Source organism: Schistocerca gregaria, unplaced genomic scaffold (assembly GCF_023897955.1).
Source record: "Schistocerca gregaria isolate iqSchGreg1 unplaced genomic scaffold, iqSchGreg1.2 ptg000396l, whole genome shotgun sequence".
Classification (NCBI taxonomy): domain Eukaryota; kingdom Metazoa; phylum Arthropoda; class Insecta; order Orthoptera; family Acrididae; genus Schistocerca; species Schistocerca gregaria.
In genome coordinates this window covers 182,582-209,630 of record NW_026061835.1, presented here as the reverse complement: position 1 = coordinate 209,630, position 27,049 = coordinate 182,582, and the positions used below count along the sequence as shown (strand labels likewise).

Sequence of the window (27,049 nt, the reverse complement as noted above, 5' to 3'; positions counted from 1 at the left end):
GTGGGTTACAGTGGGTTCTGGGAGATGAAGAAGCTTGCACAGGATAGAGTAGCATGGAGAGCTGCATCAGACCAGTCTCAGAACTGAAGACCACAACAACAACATACCACTTTACATTTGACTACAGCAATGGCTGCAAGAAACTGGTACATTTACATGTATGAGGATAATGAGTGCTACATGGACATGTCTCACTCCTGACTTTGAAGAGAATGACCTTCATCATTCAGAAGAAAACCCAATGAAAAGTACTCAAAACATTGTATGGGCCTTGGGGTTCTACTTGCCCCATAGGTCTGAGGTAAATGTTTATACTGTTTGTGTACCCTAAAGCAGGAGATATGAAATTGCTACAGTCCTCAAACTGAGTTTTGTAACTATATGAGTTTTAGTGAAAATTTCTTAAATCATTTTTTTCTTTAAATTGCATGCAGTGTAATGTAAAATAATACACAGATGTAATTCATTTTTTATGTTCATTAGGTACTTCCGAGGCAGTGTAATGAGATATGTGACTGCAGCTGTGAAGGCTAGAGTTGGCCAGGGCCAGAGTTGCAGTTACGTCAGGCTCACCGATGGCAACACTTGCCACCTCCTCGGCGAGTTGCGGGATGATAATAATCGTAAGTATTTCAAAGGTTAAATATATCATCAGTCAACAGTGTTTTTTAGAAATGACCCCTGTGGCAAGGATTTGGCATGGGGGGAGAGTAATAGTCATGGACTAAGATGTTGCAGAGGTGGGGTGGGCTATGGAACACCATTTTAGGATGGGTAAGAAGGAGATTGGGTTGGAAGTACCACATTTTGTGGCATGATGATAGATGTAGCCCTCTGATAGACCTTGGATCCCCTATCATTGTGCCCTGAAACAAGGGATACCCTAACAGAGCTTCTTCCCATCCCTCCTAAAGTAGTGAACCATGCCTGCACAACCTTCACAAAATCCTAGTTCATCCCTATGATACTGAAAATCCCTCACCTCTCCACGGGGATATCATCTCTATGGGAGACCTAGGTCCAAACCTGTCCCATCCAACAAAACAGTGATTCCAGTCCCAGTCCTGTCACGGGATTATTCCAACATATCAAAGGGCATACCACATGTGAAAACAAGTTTGTCAGATACCAGCACTGATGCATTAATTGCATAGCTTTTTATATTGGAAGGACTATCAATCAGCTGTCAACCAGGATGAATGGTCACTGCCGAACTGTGGCCAACAGGTATGGGGCCCACCATGTGGAACAACATGCAGCAGAACATAATATGTTTCATTATGTGCCTGTTTTATAACCTGGGCCATCTGGATCATTCCTTCCACCACCATCTTTCCTGAACTGTACAGATGGTAGTTATCCTCTCAGCACTTGCACCACTCTAAAAATTATCTTTTCCTCAGTCTACTACAACCTGTTGCTCACACACAGTCTATCCAACAGTTTCTGCTGCATCTGTCCCACACGACCTTCCCTCACTTCCATTGTGTGCTGCTCTCTCCCAATGCACCCTCTGGTTTTTCTCCCCACTCTCTGCACCTCTCCTTCCCCATTCCCTTTTCTCCCCAATCCTTCTGCACTTGCTCCCCCACAGCTTCCAGATACTGTGCCTGGCAGCATTCTCCTGCTGCCAAGTAGAACCTGCCTGCTCTGTTACAGTGCTGCTCCCTTGTCACACCTGTATTCTCTATATCAACCCTTTTTGTGTCCCATTCTGGATTGCTACTTTAAATCAATGTGACTGTAGCACTGTTGCTGGAGCTTCTTGAGACAGTGGTAATGATGTGTGCTTGTTTGTGAGAGTGTGACTTTTCTTTTCTTAAGAAGGCTTTAGCCAAACCTGAAGTGAGTAACACTCTTCATTGTGTGGGGATACAACTCGATATGTCATCTTCATGGTAGGTAAAAAATACAGTGCCTTCATTTTCCATTATCTTACCCTCTGGATGGATTGATTCACCCCTAAAAGCATCACTGCTTTAAGTGCTTTAATTTCTTGATTTGGAATTTGCTCTCTGTACTCACAGATACGAGCTACAATGATTAAGAAAGAAAACAGATTTAGAGGAAGGAAAAAAATGAGTAATACAATTAAGAAATGGAGGGCAAGGAGGAGAAGCATTAGACAGAGAAAGGGAGGGTAGGCTGAAAATAAGAAGGTTAGAACAGTGAACGAAATAATGAGATGCAATAGGTATGATAATTACTACTATTACTATTATTATTATTATTATTATTATTATTATTATATAATTTCCTTTCTCAGGCGTTATGTCTCAATAAAAATGGAAAGTGGTGCGGACCTTGATCAAGCGTGACTTCCTTTTAACTGTACGGTATATGTTCCATTGCATTTAGGAACTTTTGGGTAATTGTACATGTATCATTAATTACATATTTCTGTAGTTGTATATTTCTGTAGTTGTATATATATGTTTGGATGTAGCTGCATTGCATTCATGTACTGGTGGATACTGTGTGGTATTACTCCGGTAGTTGATAGTATAATTTGTATTCATCATTCTCCAATACATTTTATGGTTCATAATTGTATGTGAGAACATGTTGCTTTATTAGTTTATGTTGTATGGCAAGTCATTGATGTATTATTTTTGCTACATTGTCATATCTTCTGGGGTATTCTGTATTTGCTAGTATTGTATATCCACTTGTGATGTAATCTACTGTTTCTATTTGTTGTTTGCAAAGTCCGCACTTATCTGTTGTGGTATTGGAATCATTAATAGTATGCTTGCTGTAATATCTAGTGTTTATTGTTTGATCCTGTACTGTAACCATGAATCCTTCCATCTCACTGTATATATTGCCTTTTCTTAGCCATGTGTTGGATACGTCTTCATCGATGTGTGGCTGTATTAAATGATATGGGTGATTGCCATGTAGTTTTTTCTTTTTCAAATTTACTTGCTTCATACCTGTTGACGTTATGTGATCTAAGGGGTTGTAGAAGTGGTTATGAAATTGTAATGGTGCAGCCGATGTATTTATATGAGTGATTGCTATGCGTATTTTGCTAGTTTCTGCACGTTCTATAAAGAATTTTCTTAAATCGTTTACCTGTCCATAATGTAGCATTTATTTGTCAATAAATCCCCTTCCTACTTCGTCTCTACATAATGTGAATCTTTCTGTTGCTGAATGTATGTGATGTATTCTATATTTGTGGTATTGTGATCGTGTAAGTGTACCGAGTGCTTCTAGGTCTGTATTACTCCATTTCACTACTCCAAATGTGTAGGACAATATTGGCATAGCGTAATTATTTATAGCTTTTGTCTTTTTTTCTTGCTGTCAATTCTTTTTTCAGTATTTTTGTTAGTTTTTGTCTATATTTTTCTTTTAGTTCCTCTTTAACATTTGCATTATCTATTCCTATTTTTTGTCTGTATCCTAGATATTTATAGGCATCTGTTTTTTCCACTGCTTCTATGCAGTCACTGGGGTTATCCAATATGTAATCTTTCTGTTTAGTGTGTTTTCCCTTGTCTATACTGTTATTCTTACATTTATCTGTTCCAAAAGCCATATTTATATAATTGCTGAATACTTCTGTTATCTTTAGTAAATGGTTGAGTTGTTGATTGGTTGCTGCCAGTAGTTTTACATCATCCATGTATAGCAAATATGTGATTTTGTGTGGGTATGTTCCAGTAATATTATATCCATAATCTGTATTATTTAACATGTTGGATAGTGGGTTCAGAGCATGCCGGACCCAGAAAGGACTTAATGAGTCTCCTTGGTATATTCAATGCTTAATCTGTATTGGCTGTGATGTGATGTTATTTGAATTTGTTTGGATATTAAGTGTGCTTTTCCAATGTTTCATTACTATGTTTAGGAACTGTATGAATTTAGGATCTGCTTTGTATATTTCCAATACCTGTGGTAAGCAAGAGTCGTGTAGACTATCAAAAGCTTTTTGGTAATCAATGTGTGTGTAGTGTAGTGACCTTGTTTAGTTTTAGCTTGATTTGTCTTCTCTGAATCTATTGTCAGTTGCTCTTTACATCCTCATGCTCCTTTGCAACATTTTTTTTATAATTCATTTATAATTTTGTTATGTGTTGTATGTGTCACTAATATCTGTGTAACGACTGAACTTAATATTTTGTATATTCTTGGTAGCCATGTTATGGGGCGATATTTTGCAGGGTATGCTGTGTCTGCTTGATCTTTAGGTTTCAGATAAGTTACTCATTGTGTAAGTGTATCAGGGAATGTGTATGGGTCTGCAATGTAACTGTTAAATAATTTAGTTAGATGTGAATGTGTGGAGGTGAACTCCTTTAGCCAGAAATTTGCTATTTTATCTTTTCCAGGGGCTTTACAATTGTGCATAGAATTAATTGCTCAGTTGACTTCATGTTGCAAAATTATCACTTCAGGCATTTGTGGTATCATCTTGTATGTGTCTGTTTCTGCTTCTATGCACCGTGCATGCCTGTTGTGTTGTACTGGGTTTCACCATTTGTTGCTCCAGAAGTGTTCCATGTCTGTTATGTTTGGTGGATTGTCTATTTTAATGTGTGTTATCTATTGTCTGGTAAAATATCTTTTGGTTTGTGTTGAATGTTTGGTTTTGTTTCCTTCTATTTCCACATTTTTGTATCTTCTAAGTCGTTTGGCCAATGCTTGTAATTTCTGCTTCTTTTCATCTAATTGCTCCATTGCTTCTTGTTGTGAGATTTCACCTAACATTTTTCATTTTTTTCTGACATTTGACGTCTTATAAATTGTGTTAGCTGTCTGATGTCTTTTCTCAGTTTTTCTATTCTGATCTGTAGGCTGTGTTGCCATGCTGGTTTTATGCGTATCTCCTGTGTGTTGGTTGGTTCTGATCTCTGCCTGGTGTGTATATTTCGTGTAGTGAGTGCTCCTATATAAACCAGTAGTTGTAACTTTTCCATAGTTGCATTTTCATTTATTTTGTTGTGTATGATTGTGTTGATAGTTGTTATTGTTGTTTTGACTTGTGGGTTATTTGGTGGTCTAAGCAAGAATGGTCTAATGTTTGTATTTGTGTCTTTGTATTCCATATATGTCAACTGAAATTTTTTTTCTATATCTAACATGTGTGTCACTTCATGTTCTATTTGTGCTTGTTCTGGTGGCTGTCTTAAGATTTAATTTTCCCCTGGTTGTTTAATTGATGCGTGGTGTTCTTTGTTTGTTTGCTCTGGGATGTGAGAGTCCATTACTGTATTTTCTTCTTCTTCTGATTGCACATAATTTTCTTCCAGTATTTGTTGTACTTGTTGTTTGATATTTTCTAATTCTGACTGTGGTATCCTGTTAATTTTGATCATTACATGGATCTGATTAGCTAGTCGTTGTTCTGTTAAAAATTTTAATTCTGGTTATCTGGTAAAAATGTTGTGTATACTGTATCCAGTTTTGTTTGATCCTAAGTTTGCTGCTTGGTAATAACAGAACATCATGTGTCGGTTAACTTCATCAGACCATCTCATCCTATGTCTTTGTTTTCCTTCTAGAGTGGTTGCAGGAAGCATATCCTACAAAACACCTCTATTCGGATTTAAATTATTTTCCGTGTGGCTAGCAGTGTCATTACCAATGTGGACGGGTATAGGGTTTAAGCGTCATCCCCGACCATGACAGCGCTTGTCTGAGGCTTCATTAGTTCCGTCCTGAACCAACTAATAACAGTAAAGGGTGTTAGCCCTATTAGTGGTTTGTTCTTTTTGTCGCCTTTTATGACTGGAGGCCTATTCTTTTCCCGAGCCTCCACGGGGTACTACTACTACTACTACTACTACTACTACTACTACTACTACTACTACTACAATAATAATTGTTGTTGTTGTTATTGTGAAAAAAAGGGAGGTGTTAAAGGAAGCTAAGTTCATAAGGCTGTTGGGATGGAAAGGTGTGTGGATAGTAATATGCGTGCATCACCAGTACTAATACTTCTACACCTTAATTTAAGAACTAGTTTATTTTATCATATTTTTGTAATAGCCTTGACCACACTTTACTTTCAGTGATATATACTACTCAGGAAAAGGGAGGTTATACTGATGGAAGGTTAAATTTAGAAAGGTAGTGGGATGAGACTATATGCTGGAGGCAGGTTTTCTAACTAGTGCTGAATCTGAGAGATCCTGATGACCCACAGATGCCACTCAACTCTTGTGGCAACTGCATACTGGATGTCCCATATTTGGGTAGTTCTCGGAGGTCTGTTTCTTAATTTGGCCTACGTGATGGTTGTCATCCATATACAGGGTGGAGCAAAATTGTCGTGAAATTTTAACTCTGGATACCTGATGCCAGTAGGAACTAAAATTACTAATGTTGTGTAGGTCAACAATCTTTAAACTGTGGAAACTTGGTGTCATGTGGTCCAATTGGCCATGGCATTGCTGTGTTGCCAGGTTTTCTGGACAATGTGTGACTGGAATGCTTTGCCTGTTGGAAATCGCGGTGTATCTGAGGCGGCACACATGCTCAGTGGTAGCATACCAGCCTTCCACTCTGGGGCGCTAGGGGCAAATCCGTCAGGGTCCCAACACATCCATTGTAGTTTCATGATAAGATGTACTGAGAACAAAATCATCAGCAGCTGTTAATTTGCATACGGAAAGTCTTTTACAAATTCTTTTGGCCCTTAAAAGGGCCTTTTTTGTAGCTACAACATTGTTTACAAGCTTGATAATGTCGAATGGTGTTTTGCCAAACTCTTTCAAAGATTCCTGGCATGGCCTTGATGTGATTGGCAGCGTGTTGAATGAGATGCACTAATTCCTCTTTGTTTCTAAGTGGATCCTGCCCAGGTGGGTGAACTAGAACATTGAAGAATCAACACAGGAAAAAGTTTTGTGGCACGAGTTGTGGTGACTGCGGGGGCCGTGTCCTATGGCCACCTCTGCCAATTACCTGGCCATCACAAAGTTCATTTAAATATCTGTGCACAGCATGACTCTTATGTGGAGGCACCCCATGCTGCAATCACTTGCATAGCTGTATTTCCAGGGGAACATCTTCCAGCAGGCCGGGTAGAGTTTGTTCAATAAGTGAAGGTAATTTCCCCCAGTAAGCCAAAGAGGTAGATGGACAGGCCCAGTAAGATGGTCACCCACAATGATCGCCCAAATGTTGAGCAAAAATTGTTCCTGGGGTCCATGGGTGTACATGTAGATGACACTAGGATTTCCTCTTGCCCCAATGTTTTGAGTGCTGTAAACACTATCTCAGTAGGAGGCACACTCGTCGGTAAAAAACACAATTGAGGTGGTGGCCGGGGAGGGGGGTTTGGGATCTCATGCAACATGTTGCTGAAACCACTGGATAAACTCTAGCCAGTATTCATTGTCCCCCACAGGATTTAGGTCTAGAGCAGGGTGGAAAGTAAAAGGATGCTGGGCACCATTCCTCAAAACCTTCCAGACTAACTGATGTGTGGCTCCTATGTTGCTTCCAACTGCTCAAGTACATGTTTTAGGTGCTTCCTAAAAGTGATTGAGTCTTCAAATGCAGTGTCCCATCATGTTTGAGGTCTTCCAGCATCACCATGATATCCTGTTAACGAGCCTGATTCACCAATTCAATGGTGAATTGCTGTAAATGTTTGCGAGTGTGGGTGACATATTGCTGGGTACCATTCCTCATACAAACATCAAGTTTCATGTGTGTTACCATCAGCTAGTCCATGAACAAAATCCGTGTCTCATCATTCTTCAAACAAATACTGTGTTGCCACGCTCACTGTATGAACAAATTGCAGAAGATTTGTGTGCTCCAAAACAAAGGTGACATGTGAATGCCTCTTATGTGAGATGGAGACAAACATTGAGACCTATTTGACACATGTTCATATTGTGTTAGGGTAGTGACAGTGCGAGGGACATTTGTTTGCGAGGATTGACAGCTATAGCACTGCCCGTCAACTGACGAACAGCAACAAGTCAATCCCATGGCCAATTGATGTGAATTGCACCAAGTTTACATAGTTTAAAAATAGTGTGTTGTTAACTGACACTATGTTAGTAATTTTGGTTCCTATTAGCATCTGCTATCCAGGGTTAAAATTTTGGGACTCAGTTTTTCTCCACCTGTAAAAAGGAGAATTGTTGGGAAAATATCAGTTACTAAATAGTATCCTGTGTGATATTGTGTAACTCGTCTCCCTCTCCCACTAATTTACCTTCAGATACTTAAAATTCTGCAATTTATTGCCACCAAATAAGAAGTAGTAGAAGCTGTTTTGCTTAAGGTCCAGCTTATCACAATCTAACTGAACATACTGCAATGAAGTACAGATGGGACAAGAGGTGGGTATGTTTGGAGATTTAAAAATGTTGTCCAAGTTGCCTCACACTGTTCTGTGCCCTCGGCAAAATACAATCTGCAATTACCTACAGTTTTTAGTGAGTATGTGAGCAGTGCCAAGCCTCGATAAAGCTGTCTTCAAAGGATTCTCAGTCCAGGTAGCAGCGTTTCTAAATCTCAGCCCCAAGGGTCAACATGTCCAGTTTGCATGACAATCACAATTTGGTAAAACTATCAAGTCTGTATTGTCATTTGACGGTCAGTCTGTCTGCCTGTCTTTGTGTTACCTGTATCACAAAGGGTGACATTCCATCTGATACGTGTTTCTGATGCACTTGCAATCTTGTGTGTTTAACAGGTACCACTATAATGTTAACAATCTTACACAACTACAGCTGGCAACACAAAAATTGTCCAAATGTGCTTTGCCTACTTTAAAGCACCTCTTTCTGCAGGGGACAAATATTAATTATTATCAGTAGTAGTATATTAAGCTGCAAATTATGATTTTTAAACTTGTGTGGTCTCCCTGGTGTGTCAAATGACCACCAGACCCCATCGTGTTGTTCACTCCAACAACAGAGTACATTTAGGGCTGAAGACATGGAGAAAGATAGGTATCATCACAATATGAATTTAGAGTAATATAACTTTCTTACCATTATTGGTTGTTGGTGCACGCTTGTCGTCCAGTGATGAATATCGCCATCCACTGTTTGCTAAATAAATTTGTGGTCCAGGGTGTGTATTTTGCTGCATAAAAACAGATGCTTAGTTAAACTTCCAACTTTTATTTTACAAATCCTGATTGTGATGATATTTTCCAGTACTTCATTTCATTCCCGCCATCCTTGATCTTTTCAAAGCATGCATATTACAAGACATCCCAACACCAACTCCCCACTGACTCTACACCCGCCAACAACCGGCTCCTGTTCAGAGATTACAAACTGTGCAGTATTGCCAACCTTGGTTGTATATTGATATTTTACACACCTCACGTATACATATATGAAAATCATAGTTTAAAAAATTAAAAGTGTTTATAATATAATTCTGTGGCAGTATACCTCATTATTGTCATTGTATTATTTTGTAACAAAATAATAATATTTCACTTCATGTCTACGTAGTTAAAGTTCACTTGCTCCTTCAAGTTGATTGACGACACCGCACACCTTGCCAACTGGCAGTATCAGTAGTTTCAGTAGTCCGTTACATGACACTACTCACACAATGTGTGACAAGTCTTTTTAGACATTCAGAAAACTTTGTGTTACTCAGAGAGAGAAATTTGAAGAAAATGTCAGAAATAAGTTTTTTATGAGTATTATACAGAATCTCAATGCTGTCGATGTCCTTTCATAAAATGATAGCTTTCAAACAATTTTCTTCAGAAAAATTGTGCCCATATGGGGAGCGGTTTGAATGTGATGGAATTTGTTTTTGACTTTTCAGTTTTTAGCATGTCCTCGAAACTGGTATCTACAGAACGTCGCTTGCAGTTGTATGTTGTGGGACCTGAGGAATGTGCAGAAGCACTGTTTTTCCAATTCCCTAAGATAAAAGGCGAGTCATGTCATAGTTCTAAATAATACTTTAGCTGAAAGCAGTTAATATCGGTTAGAAACATGCATGGCTTCAAATGAAGATTGTGCAATAAGTTCCTCAATGGTAGGCCATGTGGGACAGACAGGTTCTAAATGCTACACTTTTGTTGTGATTACTCATGGTCTCACTTTGATTCTGGCTGTTTCCTCTATGATTTGGAGCTATTATAAGAGCTTAAGGGTGACAATTAAGGCTTGCAGAAAGGCATTCATTCTTGGCCTGTCTTCTCAAAATAACAAACACTCGATGGTGAAGTACAAACAAGACTCACTGTGTTTGCAGATTGTGCATGTGATAATGTACTGTGGTCATAGGGGCTCACTTCAAAGCAGGACTCGTCACTGAAGACAATTCTACTAAAGTCACTGAGATTCCAGGCAGAAGGCATGTCACGAAGTGGTACAGGCAGAAGTGAGATATCAGCTTTACTGTCACTAGCCATTTAGCCTGACAACCAGTAGTGATGTGTGCTGTTTCTATTTGTAGCAGGATTCCTCGGGTTGTCATCCATGGCATCCTTAAAGTACGGAGGTACAAGACGATATTCTGTGCCTCATTTCATTGCCATTCATTGAAAGCCATTTTGGGCTCACATTTCATTGGGATAATGTCTGCTCATACATGGTGAGAGTTTCTACTGCTCGCATTCATGCTCGACTAATGTTACCTCAATCGGCAGCATTACCGGATCTCTTCTGACTAGTGTGTGTTTGGAGCATTATGACCACAGCACTCAAACCGTCTTGTGATTTTGATGACTACACACACCACTTGGCCAGGTTTGGCATTGGAACACTCTGGAGGATATTCACCATCTCTATGAAGCAATAGCAAGCTGAAAACCGCTTGCATAAGGGGCAGAGTTGAGCCAATGCATTACTTATTTGCACAGTTTGTGAAGCTCTTTTTTGTGGGATAAATTATCCCACTTTTCTAAAATTGTAATCATTTGTTTATCTGTATATGTACACAAAATCCCGATTTCTATCCCGTACAGTCAATTCCTTTGTGATGGTTCATTTTATTTGCCTTGGGTTGTATAAGTCAGAAAAGCAGCTGTTATAGGGGGGCAATTTTCCTTAGGTACTCATCAGAAATGGGAATTTTTTGTGTTACCTGACAGCTAGTCAGCCTCCTTTCATCACTGAATACACTTGTGCTCTGTTGTGCTGCTCTGTTCAGAGGCAAGCCAGCTTTAATACTGGTGGCGCATGAAATGTTCACTGCTAGTATTTGGCTACCATGGAGAATAGGTGTGGTGGCACAAGTATCCTGATCACTCAATATCCCACCTCTTCTCTGTGTGTTAAGACGTGAGGACTGACTACATTGTTCATAGGGTTCCATCTGTCAGACGGGGACTAGAAGCTTTGTGGCCCTGTGAGTATTGGGTCATGAATCGATAACATGTTTCATCCTCTTCCTTCTTCTCTGCCCTCCCTCCCTCCCACCACTCGACCTCTCCACTCGACCTCTCCACTCGACCTCTCCACTCGACCTCTCCACTCGACCTCTCCACTCGACCTCTCCACTCGACCTCTCCACTCGACCTCTCCACTCGACCTCTTGTTCATTTTTGTCTCTCTGTGGTGTAAAGCAGAACTTTTTACATTTTAGGTAAGATCCGAGTGTCAATGATGGTTATTGATATATCTTTATTTATGTTTTCAGGAGTGCCTGATGAGATAAAGAGGAAATTTTGTAACGGAGTACCTCGATGTTGGAGACACTGCTGTTCAGAGTGGACAAAGAATAAAGGTAATTAATTTCATTTGTTGTTTTTGGTGAAGCTATTTTACTTACAGTTCACAATGAACTCACCATTGGCAAAACATTCTGGATTAGTCCCTCATTTCAATCTACCTAAGGGTAGGTAACTATGAGAAAAAGATGGAATAACCAATTTATTTAAGGCATATGTTATCAGATTTTCAATCAAATGATACATATACAAACTACTACATTTCAACACAGCTCTCAAATGTAATATGACACAAATGGCAGTAGGTGTAATTTCAGATGGTTACTTTTTAAATGAAAAGATTTGACACGAGATGACATATTACTTCGATATTTATGCTTTACAGATTACTCACACCTGCAGCTCTGTTATGTAGTTCATCACATTAATCATCACTGTCAGAAATTCTTCAAAACAACCCTTGTAGGAACTTGTGAGACATGTTTATAACATATGAGCTACTATCTGCCATCACACACCACAGTCCCAAGATGGTAATGAAGATTTGCCTCACTTGCGGAACGTGTTTACACATCTTCCTTGCACCATTCAAATACACAAATTTCTCAAGGCTTGTCAAGTCCATGGGTTTTCTCGTGGGTGCAAGACAGTTTCAGTCATGGCAGAGAACACTTTTGTTGCTGACCGCATTTCTGTTTATTGGTGGCATTGAATTCATTTTCAGGAAGAAACCAAGCCATGATAAGAATTCTGATATGTGTGTAGTAGAGCACTTTTTCACATTATGTAATGATGTGGAATGTGACCTGATATAGGTAACCAATGTGTGGAAATATACTGTACAGACCTACTGACAGTGGATGCACATCAGTTAAGATGTACATATACCTTTTTCACATATGTACTATTCCACTAAATGGGCACACAGTAGATGTACTCTGCTATTGACTGAAATGTGTTTGCTGACACTGCCCGACAAGAACACAGAGCTGGTGCAGAATGTTGTATGTGCTTTTCAGCTTTCCAGGTGTTGGTTGTAAGTGCTACATAAAACGAAGTGTCTGTCCCAAGGTACTTCAGGTGCACATTATGACACTCTGTCTCTGTCAAAATGAGCATCAAGGACTCTATGTGCCAGTCTGTTTTACAAGTGAAAATGTGCAACTTGCGTTTTCTTACATTAGGTTGTAACCTACTTTTTTGGAAGTTTTGGCTGAATATGGCTAGGTCAGATGATGTTGACGAGTCATCTGCATAGCCAAATTATATGGGTTGTATTGGAGAAATATCGGAGCATAAGGCAGCAATTGAAAGGAATTGGGGAAAGGAATACAGGAGAAGATGAATGAGTAGCTTTGAGGGATGAAATAGTGAAGGCAGCAGAGGACCAAATAGGTAAAAAGATAATGGCTAGTAGAAATCGCTGGGTAACAGAAGAAATATTGAATTTCATTGATGAAATGAGAAAGTATAAAAATGCAGTAAATGAAGCAGGCAAAAAGGAATATAAACACCACAAAAATGAGGTCAACAGGAAGAGCAAAGTGGCTAAGCAGGGATGGCTAGAGGACAAATGCAAAGATGTAGAGACTTACGTCACTAGGGGTAAGATAGATACTGCCTTCGCATAAAGCAGAGAGACCTTTGGGGGATAGGAGAACCACTTGCATGAATATCAAGAGCTCAGATGGAACCCAGTTCTAAGCAAAGGAGGGAAAGCAGAAAGGTGGAAGAAGTATATAGAGCGTTAATACAAGGGTGATGTACTTGGATAGTATTATGGAAATGGAAGAGGATGCAGATGAAGATGAAATGGGAGACATGATACTGCGTGAAGACTTTGACAGAGCACTGAAAGATCTGAGTCGAAACAAGGGACCCAGAGTAAACATTATTCCATTAAAACTACTGACAGCATTGGGAGAAGGAAGGAGAATGCCATTGGAGATGACAGCAATCATGGGGGATACTTTCGCAATGGTTTCTTCATCATCTACTATGTCTGCTCACAAGCATAAGTTCAATGAGTCTCAGCCACAGACAGTCCTTCCATCATTGCCACAGTTTCCTGTTGTTTCTAGGTCTGACAAAAGTCACAACTTCTCCATGGTCAACCTTTTCATTATTCAGAAAGGTGTTGACGCAATCGCACGTCCTGTAAAGTCTTGTTCCAGATTACAAAATGGCACCTTGTTGTTAGAAACAATCAGTGCCCTCCAGACACTAAAATTGCTGCGTACTTAACTGCTACACACCTTCCCTGTCCGTGTGGAAGAGCACCAAACTTTAAATTCCTCACATGGCGTCTTATTGATATTTGACAAAGTTCAACTCCCATCAAAAATCAAAGCAGGCTATGAGAGAATTTCTGCTCACCCTTACATCCCAAACCCTATGCGTTGCTATCAGTTTCAGCGGTTCAATCACATCAGCCAGTCCTATTCCAATCTGGCCAAATGTGTTACGTGTGGCAAGGATGCCCATGAAGGTGCTTGTCCATCTCCATCCCCTTGTTGCGACAACTGTATGGGTGACCATGCTGCTTCCTCTAGAGATTGTCCCATTTTTAAAGACGAAAAGCTCATTCAGGAAATCAGAGTGAAGGAAAAGGTGTCGACCTTTGCTGCTCGAAAATTATTAGCCAGTCGAAAGCCTATTGTGCCTCAGACAGGAAAGTGCAGCACTGTCCTTGCCTCTCCTCGGCCAACGAATGAGGCGGCCATGCAGACTTGTGATCTCACCTTTAGTGCCACGGTCATCAGATTGGCCAGCGCAAAGATAACCTGTTCAACCTCCCCACTTTCACCTGTTCACTCTAAGGCTCACCCTTCATTGGGTTCTGCTAAGTCTCGAGCCCAAAAGTCAGACACGCGGACTTATAAAAAAGAGCACACTCGTGAAGATTTTTTACATACCCCAACTTCACAACCATTGGTTCCTCCTTCATCTAAACATTATGGTTCCAAGAAGGCTAATAAGAAACCCAGTTCCTCTCCTTCTCTGCCAAGGCATGTCTCATCTACAGCACCACGTGGCGGTATCCACACTCGGCCGTCTTCTCTGTCGCTGTTGCGCACTGCTGCCGGCCAATCAACCGGCTGATCACTGGTGGCAGGAGCTGCTCCTGAACAACCTATGGATCAGCATCTTTTGCATTCAGCTGAATGCCGTTCCATGCTGTCGGCTGCAAGCTCTGAGCAGTCATTGAGTTGATGGCAACCTAGGTCACATTCCTCCATTTTCTGTTCACCCTATGGCCTTTATCCGCTGGAACATCCATGGTATTCAAGCCACTTTGGATGAATTGTTGATCCTCTTACGATCTTACTCACTGGTCATTTTCTGTCTTCAGGAAACAAAGCTGTGTCCCCATGACTGCTTTGTTCTCCCCCATTTTCAGTCCGTCCTATTTGATCTCCCCTCTGTTGAAGGCACTCCAGCACATGGAAGACTCATGATCCTTCTCCATGATACTCTCCATTATCACCCATTCCCCTTTCTTCAAAGCTGTCACTGTCTGTCTTTCCCTTTCTGCATACACCTTCTCTCTTTGCAATGTATACATTCCATCGTCCACACCAATGGTACGAGCTGATCTCCTTCATCATCTTGGTCAGCTTCCACCCGCCTATTTGCGGTTGGGGACTTCAATGCCCACTACCCGTTTTGGGGACTTCCACATCCATGTCAGCGTGGCTCACTATTGATAGACGTCTTCCACCAAGCGGATCTTGTTTGCCTCAACACTGGGAACCCTGCATTTTGGTCTACCTCCACGACAAATATCTCTCATTTGGACCTTTCGGTTGGTACTGTTCCGCTAGCTGAGCACTTCGAATGGTTCGCCCTTGATGATACACACTCGAGTGACCACATTCCATGTGTCCTTAGACTACAGTTTCAACTGCAATATATATATGCACCCGCGACGCTGGAAGTTTGCCCAAGCCGATTGGACACTTTTTTTCATCTCTAGCAACATTCGATGACCGTCACTCTCCTAGCACCGACAATGAGGTCACACACATTACAGACGTTATCCTTACAGCTGCAGAACGTTCAGTACCATGCACCGCTGAATTGCCCCAGTTCCCCCCAGTTCCTTGGTGCAACGACGCATGCCATGATGCAATACATGAGCGGTGACGTTCTCTTCGCGTTTTCCACCAACATCCTACTTTGGCCAACTGTGTCTGCTATATGCAGTTCCACGCACGATGCCGTCATATCATCTGCAATAGCAAGAAGGCAACCTGGAACTTCTTTACTAGCTTATTTAACACCTTCACTCCCTCCTCTGAAGTTTGGAGTCAGAATTGACAGTTATGTTGCGTGCCTAGTTTCTTGCCGGTCTCTGGGCTAACTTTGGCACATGATACATTAGTGGACCCCATCGCAATTTCTAACTCATTGGGTCAACACTTTGATGAGATTTTGAACTCTTAAAATTACTCGTGAGTGTTTCTCCTGAAGAAATGTGCAGCGGAATTGCAACCTCTTGCTTTCTCCTCTCAAAATTTCGAAAGCTGTAATATTGTTTTCTCCATGCGGGAGCTCCAACACAAACTCTCTTCTTCTCGCTCCTCCACCCAAGGACTGGATGGTATCCAAATGTTGTTGCATTTATCATACCATAGTCTGCACTACCTCCTTCACCTTTATGATCAAATTTGGAACGACAGTACTTTTCCCAGAAGATGTCGGGGAAGCTATCATCGTTCCTGTTCCAAAACCTGGAAAGGACAAACATCTCCTCTCTAGCTATCGCCCCATTTCTCTCATCAGTAGGGCATGTAAGGTTTTGGAGCATATGGTAAATTGCCGTTAACTTGGTGGCTGGAGTCCCGCAGTCTTTTAACACCTGCCGAGTGCGGTTTCCGAAAGCATTGTTCTGTAGTTGACCATATTGTTGCTCCCTCCACTTATGTGTTGTGGTCTTCAGTCTTGAGACTGGTTTGATGCAGCTCTCCAAGCTACTCTATCCTGTGCAAGCTTCTTCATCTCCCAGTACTTACTGCAACCTACATCATTCTGAATCTGTCTCCACTAATATCATGAACAATTTTCTCTGGAAACGCCAAACGGTAGCAATATTTTTTGATCTGGTGTGAGCATAAGATACCTGTTAGAGGACAGGCATCCTCTGCACGCTGTTCTCTTGGGCTTTCTAGGTCGGCTGCCACTTTTTCTCCACGAATTTATGGCAGAGTGCACATATATAGTGCGGGTGAAACTACTCTCTCCCGTACTTTCTCCCAAGAAAACGGGGTACACCAGGGGTCCATGCTATCTACTACAGCTCTCAACGTAACAGGCTTCTCGAACAAGGTCTCAAAGGATGTCTCGATTGCCTCCACTCTTGAAGCATCGCAACAGGTTTCCGCTTTTCTCCCAGTAAAACCGTTTGTGTTAATTTTTGCGTTGTATGGAGTTCCTTCAACCTTTCTTACATCTAGGACATGTCAACCTTCTATTTTCGGACGTTGCTAAATTCTTGGCTCTTATGTTTGACAGAACACTGTGCTGGTCCTCCCACATTTCCTATCTTTCGGCTCACTGTCTGCGATCCCTCAACACCCTCCGTGTCCTGAATGGTACCTCCTAGGGAGAGGACCGAGTGGTCCTCCTCCGCCTCTACCATGCCTTAGAGCACTCGAAATTGGACTATGGAAGCATAGTTTACTCCTCTGCTTGGCCGTCTATTCTTCGGCATCTTGTCTCTATCCACCACTGTGGATTACTTTTACTGTCTAGAGGTTTTTTACACCAGCCCTGTGGGAAGCCTTTATGCTGTGACCGCTGAACCTTCACTGTCCAATCAGCGAGCAGTCCTAGCCATCTGTCTTCCATGCCTGCTAATCTGGCCCATGACATTTTTTTGATGCCTCCCTGGATTTAGTGTATGCATTCCGCCATTCCTCCCTAATAACAGCGGGAGTCCGCTTCTGTCAACTGCTCCATTCTGTTTCCTTCCGCTTTCCTAAAACCTTCTTAACAACTTGGGGTACAGCACCGTCTTGGCTCCATTCCCAGACCTGCCTCCTCCATGACCTTTGTCAATTTCCCAAGGATGGTACCCCTTCACTTGTTTATCATCGGGCATTTGCTGCTCTATGTGCACAAATTAAGGAAGACACATTTATTTACACTGATGGCTCGAAAACATCGTTAGGTGTAGGGAGTGCCTATATTGTTGGCGACACCACAAATTGATTTCAGCTTCCCGATCAGTGCTTGGTTTATACTGCAGAGCTTTATGCTGTTCTCTAGGCTGTCCAATACATCCGTTGCCATCTGCAAATACAGTATGTTATCTGTTCAGAGTCTCTCAGCTCTCTCCTCAGTCTCCAAGGTCTGTACCCTGTCCACCCTGTGGTCCACTGGATTCAGGACTGCCTCCACTTGCAGGGCGTCTCTGTGGCATTTCTCTGGATCCCAGGACACATTGGTATCTGTGGAAATGAGGGGGCCGATATAGCGGCCAAGGCTGCAGTCTCTCTTCTTCATCCAGCTATTCGCACGATTCCCTTCGCTGATCTACGGAGTGTTTTATGTTGTTATGTTACCCTTTCATGGCATGCACATTGGTTGACACTTTCCAATAATAAATTGTGGGATGTGAAAGCTCTTCCCCATGCTTGGACCTCTTCCTCCTGAATGCATCGTCGAGAGGAGGTACTTCTAACTAGACTCCGGGTAGGGCACTGTCTTTTTAGCAATCGATATCTTTTAAGTGGTGATCCTCCCTCACTCTGTTCCCACTGCTCTCAGCTGTGGACGGTAAGACACCTTCTATTTGAGTGCCCCTATTTTACTCCATTACGGGTCCGTCTACATCTGTCGCCTGATATATCTTCCGTTTTAGCAGATGACACGCACTCAGCTGATTGTATTCTTGAGTTTATTAGTGCCAGTGAGATTACGTCAGTCATTTGAAGCTCTTCTTGGGGACAACCAACCCTCTTCTATAGTGGTTTTTTAAGCTTTCCTCTAATTTTTAGTTTCTCCAATTTTTTGAGTTTCGTTCTCATTTCTGAATTTTCCTAAGTCACAGACAGGGCGTTTATGACCGTAGCAGTTTTGTGCCCCAAAAACCATAATAAAAAAGAAAGAAAAAGCCTTGGGAGACCCAGTTCTGACAAAACTCTACCGTCAAGTAAGCAAGTTGTATGAGACAGGTGAAATACCCTCAGACTAAAATTACTGAACTATCTGTTTAATACGTCACAGCTACAAAATACTAACATGAATTCTATAAAGACAAATGGAAAAACTGATAGAAGCTGACCTCAGGGAAGATCAGTTTGGATTCTGTAGATGTGTTGGAACACATGAGGCAATACTGACCCTACGCCTTACCTTAGAAGAAAGATTAAGTAAAGGCAAATGTATGTTTCTAGCATTTGTAGACTTAGAAAAAGCTTTTGACAATGTTGATTGGAATAATCTCTTTCAAATTCTGAAAGTGTCAGGGGTAAAATATAGGGAGTGAAAAGCTATTTACAATTTGTACAGAAAGCAGATGGCAGTTTTTAGAGTCGAGGGGCATGAAAGGGAAGCAGTGGTTGGGAAGGGTTGAGACAGAGTTGTAGCCTCTCCCTGATGTTATTCAATCTGTATATTGAGCAAGCAGTAAAGGAAACAAAAGTAAAATTCTGAGTAGGAATTAAATTGCATGGAGAAGAAATAAAAACTTTGTGGGTCGCCGATTACATTGTAATACTGTCAGAGACAGCAAAGCACTTTGAAGAGCAGTTGAATGGAATGGACAGTGTCTTGAAAGGAGGGTATAAGATGAACAACAACAAAAGCAAAACGAGGATAATGGAATGTAGTTGAATGAAGGCAGGTGATGCTGAGGGAATTAGATTAGGAAATGAGACACTTAAAGTAGTAAAGGAGTTTTGCTATTTGGGGAGCAAAATAACTGATGATGGTCGAAGTAGAGATGATATAAAATGTAGACTGGCAATGGCAAGGAAAGCGTTTGTGAAGAGAAATTTGTTAACATCGAGTATAGATTTAAGTGTCAGGAAGTCATTTCTGAAAGTATTTGTATGGAGTGTAGCCATGGACAATAAATAATTTAGACAAGGAATAGAATGGAAGCTTTTGAAATGTAGTGCTACAGAAGAATGCTGATGATTAGATGGTTAGATCACGTAACTAATGAGGAGGTATTGAATAGAATTGGGGAGAAGAAGAGTTTGTGGCACAACTTGAGAAGAAGGGATCATTTGGTAGGACATGTTCTGAGGCATCAGGGGATCATAAATTTAGCATTGCAGGGCAGTGTGGAGGGTAAAAATCATAGAGGGAAATCAAGAGATGACTATACTAAGCAGATTCAGAAGGATGTGGGTTGCAGTGGGTTCTGGGAGATCAAGCAGCTTGCACAGGACAGAGTAGCATGGAGAGCTGCATCAAACCAATCTTAGGACTGAAGACAAAAAAAAATGAGAACTGAGGATTGATCTGAGTGGCATGCCATTATGCAAAACTTCTGTTCAGATGCTGTCATCCCTTGTAATCATAGCAAATATCTTTCCGACTAATATGTTGTCAAATAGTTTCAATGTCCATTTTCATTGAATAAGTTGTAATAATTCATGGCAGAAATCTAAAGCCAAGAAGCAGAGGCAGTCACACAATCGCAAAGATTCCTTAGCTGAAATGAAATGAGTCACTGTGTATGATCTAATCCCAGAAGAGAACACTATGTTGTGACAGACACAATGAACTTTATTAAGCCTAGACACAGCTTGTTATAATCGATACACTGGCAATGGAGAGGGCACAATAACAGTGAGGTGACACACACATCAAGGCAAAAGTGACTGAGTTAGAGCTGGCCAGTCCTGTCTCCAAAAGCTGTCAGCCAACCAGTAGAGTGCACAGATGAGAGGCTCTGTGAGCATCCATGAGTGTCAGCCTCTGGCTGTTGTTGAACTTCTAGCTGTATCAGCTGACTTGTGTGATGCACATTACAACTGCTTATCTAGATTTTGGGTGTGGATCTGTGCAGGTAAATACATTGGGCAGTTGAGTAATAAGATTATGCTCATCAGAATTGACAGGGGGGAAAAAACCACTAATGGTTCAGATATATCTGCAAGTGTCTGATAAAGAGAAAGTGAAAGTCTATGACAAAATGTTAATGACAGGAGAATGGAAATCTAATAATTGTGAGTGATTGGAATGCTGTAGTAGGCGATGTAATAGAAGACAGAATTGTGGAACAGTATCAACTTGTCAATGGGAGTGACAAAGTAAAAAACACAGATTCAATTGTTCTATAAGTTTGTTGTTAATTATGATTATACTATTCAAAAATTAATAGAGGAGGTATATTTCGAATAGTCTTCGAGTTGTGAGAAGATTCTAGTTGGATTACATCATTTTGAGACCTTTTGCAAAATCTGATATTGGATTGCAAGGTGTACCTGGGAGCAGATACAGAGTCATAACACAATTTAGTAATGATGTTAGTAATGATGAAGAATAGACTGAAGCTTATGAGAATTGTCCAGAAATATTGGTTGTGAAGGAAGTGGGGTACTTGGATGAATTTTGTGTGTCTGAAGTTCTCTGAAGCAGTAAATACTGTGGGAATGAGTACTGTAGTAGGCAGGTCAGTTGAAGAGAAAGGGATTTATCTGAAAAGGATAATCACATAAGTTGATCAGACAAATGTAAGTATGTACAAGGCGACCGTAAAGAAACATTGTGTTACAGAGGAAATACTGAAATTGATTTCTTAAGTAAGGAAATACAAAAATCTGCAGTAAGAGATAGGAATACATCATTATAAGACATTTAAGTGTAAAATAAATAGGAAAGCTGAAAAGTCAAAGTGGAATGACAGCAGAAAAATGTGAAGAAAACAAAAGTGAAATAGTCATTGGTAGGACTATTGAGCATATATAAAAATTCAAAGCAACCTTTGGTGAAATTAGACCAAAGGAACAAACATTAAGAGTGCGACGTTAGTTTCACTGTTGAACTCAGAGTACTGAGCTGATAGGTGCCAAGTATATATTAAGGCATCTATGTGGGTACAATTTGTCTGATGACACAATAGAAGAGGAGTTAGAAGGCATTGGTTAGCCAATGAAGATTAAGAGTTAAACAAAGAATTGGGAAACGTGCAATCAAATAATGCTAGAGGCACAGTTAACATTTCTTCATGGGTCATAAAAGACTGGGGTGTAGGGGTCAGGGTGGGGGAGCATTGTTAATTGACATCTGTACAATTATGTGGTCCTTCTAAATTAAGTATTGTGAGAAAACCGGAAGAGGTCAGGATCAAAGTGTTAGAGATATCGTTCTACATAGAAATGTTGGAAAATCAGTGGCCCAAATTATAGGAAATGAAGAGTTTCACCACAGAAACAATGACAAGAAGGGAAAGAATGTGAGAGGTCACATGTTAAGAGAACAAAGAGTATCTTCCATCATACCTGGGGGAGCTACAGAGAAAAGAACTTCAGGAGAAGGGAGAAATTAGAGTAGTCCAGAAAATAATTGAGTGTGTTACACTGCGAGGTGAAGTAGTTTGGTTTGCTGTGGGCCATCCTGATCTACTCTATAATCCCATCAGAAGACTGATGAACTCTTCTGGATCATGTACAAGAAATTTGATAAGAGAAAACTTGTACTGTAAATCCTTAGATAAAATATCTTATCCCCCATCAATTTAAACCAAGGGAGAATGCCACATACTTTTGTGGCATCCTATTATACAATAATGTCTTGCTTAATGTGTCTAATTAAATCAAGTGATTCTGAGTGAATTAGATCATGGAATTAAACTACTTTCCATTAAATTTGTTTCACTTTTGTTGTTTATCTTTTAATCTCTTTAAAGACATTTATTTAACTGCTCTCCCAAGTGATTATCCATCTCTCACAGAATTAAAGTTCATTCAGAAACCTCATTGTTTTCCTTTCATCTTTTTTAAACTTCTTGTTCATTGTACAGACTGAATAGCATTGTGGCTCTCTCTCTGCTTCCAAACACTGTTCTTCTTCTGTGCTTTTCAACGCTTGTATCTGCAGTGTGGCATCTGTAAAATTTTGAAATAACATTCTTCTCCAGGTGCACAGTGTCAAATTGAACACCTGTTAGCCACCTAAATTTCCAAATTGTTATTTTACCAAGAATACTCTTTTGCAATGTGTTGGAAGATTCCCACGTCTGATCCAGTCAGAACAATGGCCAATATTCAATGACGGTCACCTGTAGATTTTTGATACAGTGATCACTTGAAACATCACCTGCTGGCTTTTCAATTGCACAGATTGGACAGTCTGTACTGAAAATCCAAGACCCACAACCATCTGTGAGAAGATGGATGTACAGAATCTTCCACTCCATGTGTTTTGTAGAGTTCAAATGCTCCATTTGTGTGTTTGTATGTGACCCTCTGTATGTGGCTAATGTTTGTGCCTTAAAACTGAAGGCCTACTCATTATTCTTCACTGCAGTATGTTCATTTGTCCTATTCTCTGAGTAGTGAGTCATGTTTCTTTATTAGTAAATATATCCATTTAAAATTGGACCTCTCCCGCCCACTCACCTGTAGCTCTGTAAAATAGTCTGCATGCCTCCATTATTGTGGTCAAGGCCTTAGAGATGAGCATCTTAAACTAGATTCTCTCACGTACTCCACACATAGTACTTGTATCATATGCTGAAGCTGCTGTAAATCTGGCCAACATTTTGCAGTATATGCTTCTGTGTGTTAAGTGTACATACTTTTTCCTCATTTCTGTATAATTAACCTAGTGTTTAATTAGTCTGATACGGAAAATGGAACTTTCACATGAATGTCACCAATCCTTGTTTTCTATAGAGTTAACCTATCTTGTTACTTTCACCTACCTTCACTTTGCAGATAGAGCTGTTTTTATTTTATTTTTTTGTTTCATGCAGTTTGTCTGATGTCTTGGACATAATGTTGACTTTTTTAAATTTTCAGAATCAATGATATTTTGGGCTGAGAGTTTGATTATAAGCTTACATGGATGTCATACTTACGACTTGAATCATGATTCCTTATGTAATACATATTTTAAAGTAGGTTTATTAATGTAGTCTGTGGGGAACAGACCACCCTTTCTTGTCTGTTCCAATTCCACATGACTTGCTCTGCAGTCCCAGCTTTGTTATGTATGCATACTTCATTTATCTGCTATACCCCTGAACCATAATTCATTTTATACTCTACGCAAGGAGAGAATCAAATGGACCGTGAAATAAGGTCATTTAGTATAGAAGACACCTGAGGAATGAACTACTTGTCAAAGCAGCGAAATTCCTATCTCGAATAATTTTCTGAGTCCGATACTTTCTGAAGGTAGGAATATCCTGTCTGTTAATGTCTGGACATGTGGAATACCTTTTCTTACTCAACTAATCCCCCAGACCCAATGTCAGTTAATGTCCTTCAAATAGACCTGGTAGCCCGTACCTCACTCCAGCTGGCTTACAACCAATGTTTTTGCTTTCTGTGGGTGCATAATGACCACTAAACTTCACATTAGAATGAGTGTCTGGTGCAGCTATTGTTTGATTTCAATGTGTACATCATCTAAGAACCACAATTTAAAAACAACTTTCTCAACAGCATGAGATTTGTCACCTAAATCTCTTCTTGGTTTCCTCCACTTCCATGAGATTACCACACCGTGACATCCTTCAACTCCCCTGCATCCCCCGTGCCACTTTATCATAGGTGTTTCATGTTGGGCAAAGTCTCTTACAGTTCTGTGTTATAATTATTTGTTCCCCGTTTGGTATCTTGGTCTATATTTTATTTGATGACTCTTTGCCCTTTTCTGTATATTGACAAGATACTGTACTGGGGTGCCATTCCTGCAGGGCACATTTTACATGGTTTATACACTAATATGTTGATGAGTGAGGCATAGTGGACTACTCAGCATACTTTTCTCTCTTTAGTTGTGTTTGATTGTGGGCTGCGTAATCAGAAAATATTTGAAGCTGGTGCTTTTGGTCTCTTCTTGAGCAACTAAGGAGGGATTACAGTTTGAAGTTCAGTAGGCATGTATGTTGTGACTGAAATAACACAGTTGCCTTTCCACACCACACCTCCACACCAACCTCCTCCACTTCACCACCCCATTAGCCAAACACAAGCACACACGAGAACGGAATGTCCTAGTAATTACCAAGACATGCAGCTTTATAAAATTAAAACAGTGAACACTATCAAATTGTGTCACATATCATGTTCTTTATCCCAAGTGTACTTTTGAGGTGAAATTACGTTTGAATCACATTTCAGTTACCTATTTGGTTTTTTTACCCATCAGCAGCGTTACAAGTGCACTACTTTTATTTTTCACAATTGTTTGTTAGACATCGGAATTAATTTACATTTTTTATTTTTATCATAAATAAACTCATAACTAAGTAACAGTACACTACTGAAAAGTACCTTTACGCAGAATGTGCCTTTGTTTTATAGCAAATGACAGCAGTCTTTGGGAGGTTGACACAATGAAAGCTGCTGGCATCAAAACCAGCAAACGTGGCCGTCCTCAGATCCGGTGCTTGAAACACTGGCTAGGTAGTAACATTATACTAATTTACATATCTTTGTTATTTTGCAAAAACAGACATAATGTCTTATGGGACAACAGCAATCAGTTAAATTATAATGATACTTAAAAACCGTCTTGATTGCAAATATTTTTATTCATATGACCGGTTTCGGTTATTTCAGAACCGTCTTCAGATCTGATATTTCAGTTACAGGAGTAACCCGTCCAAATCCAGCAGTTTTCACATGCTACGTCATATGATATTTGAAATCAAGACGGTTTTTAAGTAACATTATATCTTTGTTAATTGTAAACAACTCAAATAGATATTCAGAGTTATGTAATAGTTTTTACAAAAATTAGTCCTCAGATTCAAATTTTTGTTGACTTGTGGTAAGTGTTCAATACCTGTGGCTTTTGAAGCTATGATAAATGTCCCCAACTTGCACTGTGAACCTTTGCCTTTCACTTGCATATGGTCTGTTGACTGAGCTACTCAAGTAAAAGTCATTTCTGCCAATAAATATCTTTCAGAAATGTTTTCATCTGTTTTTGTTCACATTTCAGCTATTCTACATACATCTGTTCTCATACATAATGTTCTTTGTGCAGGTGAGGATAGTGCCACATATATTAAGCAGAGGGTGAAGAGGTTGAGATTGACAGAGTAATGGATCATTCTATAGAGGTATGAAGTAGATTATTAAAATATCCTTGAAATAATGAAAAGTAATTTGGCCACAAAATTTCTTGTTTAAAGGGGAAGTTCTCATTAACCTGTCCAACTCTCAAAGCTCTCTTTCTCCACGTTTACTTTCAGGATGGTAACTTGATTTTAGGATCTGTTCAATTTAATAAACATGCAGGAACTTTTTACATTTTACACTATTAAAGTTTTGTTCATTATCAGAAATGATTACACTCCACATGTTGGCAATCAAGAAGTAATTTTTAATTGCCTGTCTTTGTCACTGCACTAGTGGCACTTTTCAATATATGTAAGTTGACATATTTAGAAAATAGCTCACATATTGTAACAATGTGTAACACCTGCACAGCTCCAGGGAAGGGGACCACCTTAAGTGAATGGCAAGGATTTGCAGGGGTTTCTTGGTAATGACTAGGTGTAGCTCACCTTTGGAGCCATGGTTCAAAGGTTCAGCATTTTGACAGACTAGGCATTTGTGGATAATCCATTACACGCTGCTTTGGAGGAAAGGAAAATAGCAATACTCACTGATTTTCTCAGCACATTTAGCCACTCCAGGATCCCCAGTGCTCTATGGGTGCACAAGCTTAGCTTTTACCAGTTATCATACCTCATGAGACAGCAATAACGTAATACATTATTGATAAGCACACAGTGTGAATACAACTTACCCTTAACCCACCTGATGCACTAGTTACAGATTTCTCTCCACCTGGTGGGTGGTGGGGGGGGGGGGGGGGGGGGGAAGGAGGGGGTGGTCTGTCTCTGAGGTGTGACACGTAACTAAATATAGTTGATGCAGATAATAAATTTTATCTTGCATCAGTAAGATCTTATATTTAGTACTTTATCCCTTAGATTCCAAGTTACTACATCATTCTCTCCCTTTACGTAAACTATTTCAAAACCGTATTGTAGAACTGAACCAGTGTTGTGTGCAGTACTTTTCAATTGAGAAGAAAGCTTAAGGGCTGGTTATCACAGTATACTTTGGTGTGATTACCAACAAAACAATGATGGAATTTCCTAAAAGTACATATAATTGTGAGAACTTCTAACTCAGTGGCTATCTGGCTCACTAGCAAAGAGTATTGTACAGACAGTTCATGTACTGTAAATGCCTCTGATATGGAAGGGCAGGCTCC

At 40.2% G+C, this 27,049-nt stretch overlaps 1 long non-coding RNA gene across 1 annotated transcript; it reads left to right on the top strand.

Moving 5' to 3' along the window:
• Positions 1-598: 598 nt before the first annotated feature.
• Positions 599-25,824, top strand: LOC126311054 (uncharacterized). The gene is made up of 3 exons (XR_007554363.1): positions 599-623; positions 11,596-11,682; positions 25,808-25,824. It is a non-coding gene; the product is annotated as an uncharacterized LOC126311054 (long non-coding RNA).
• Positions 25,825-27,049: the final 1,225 nt, after the last annotated feature.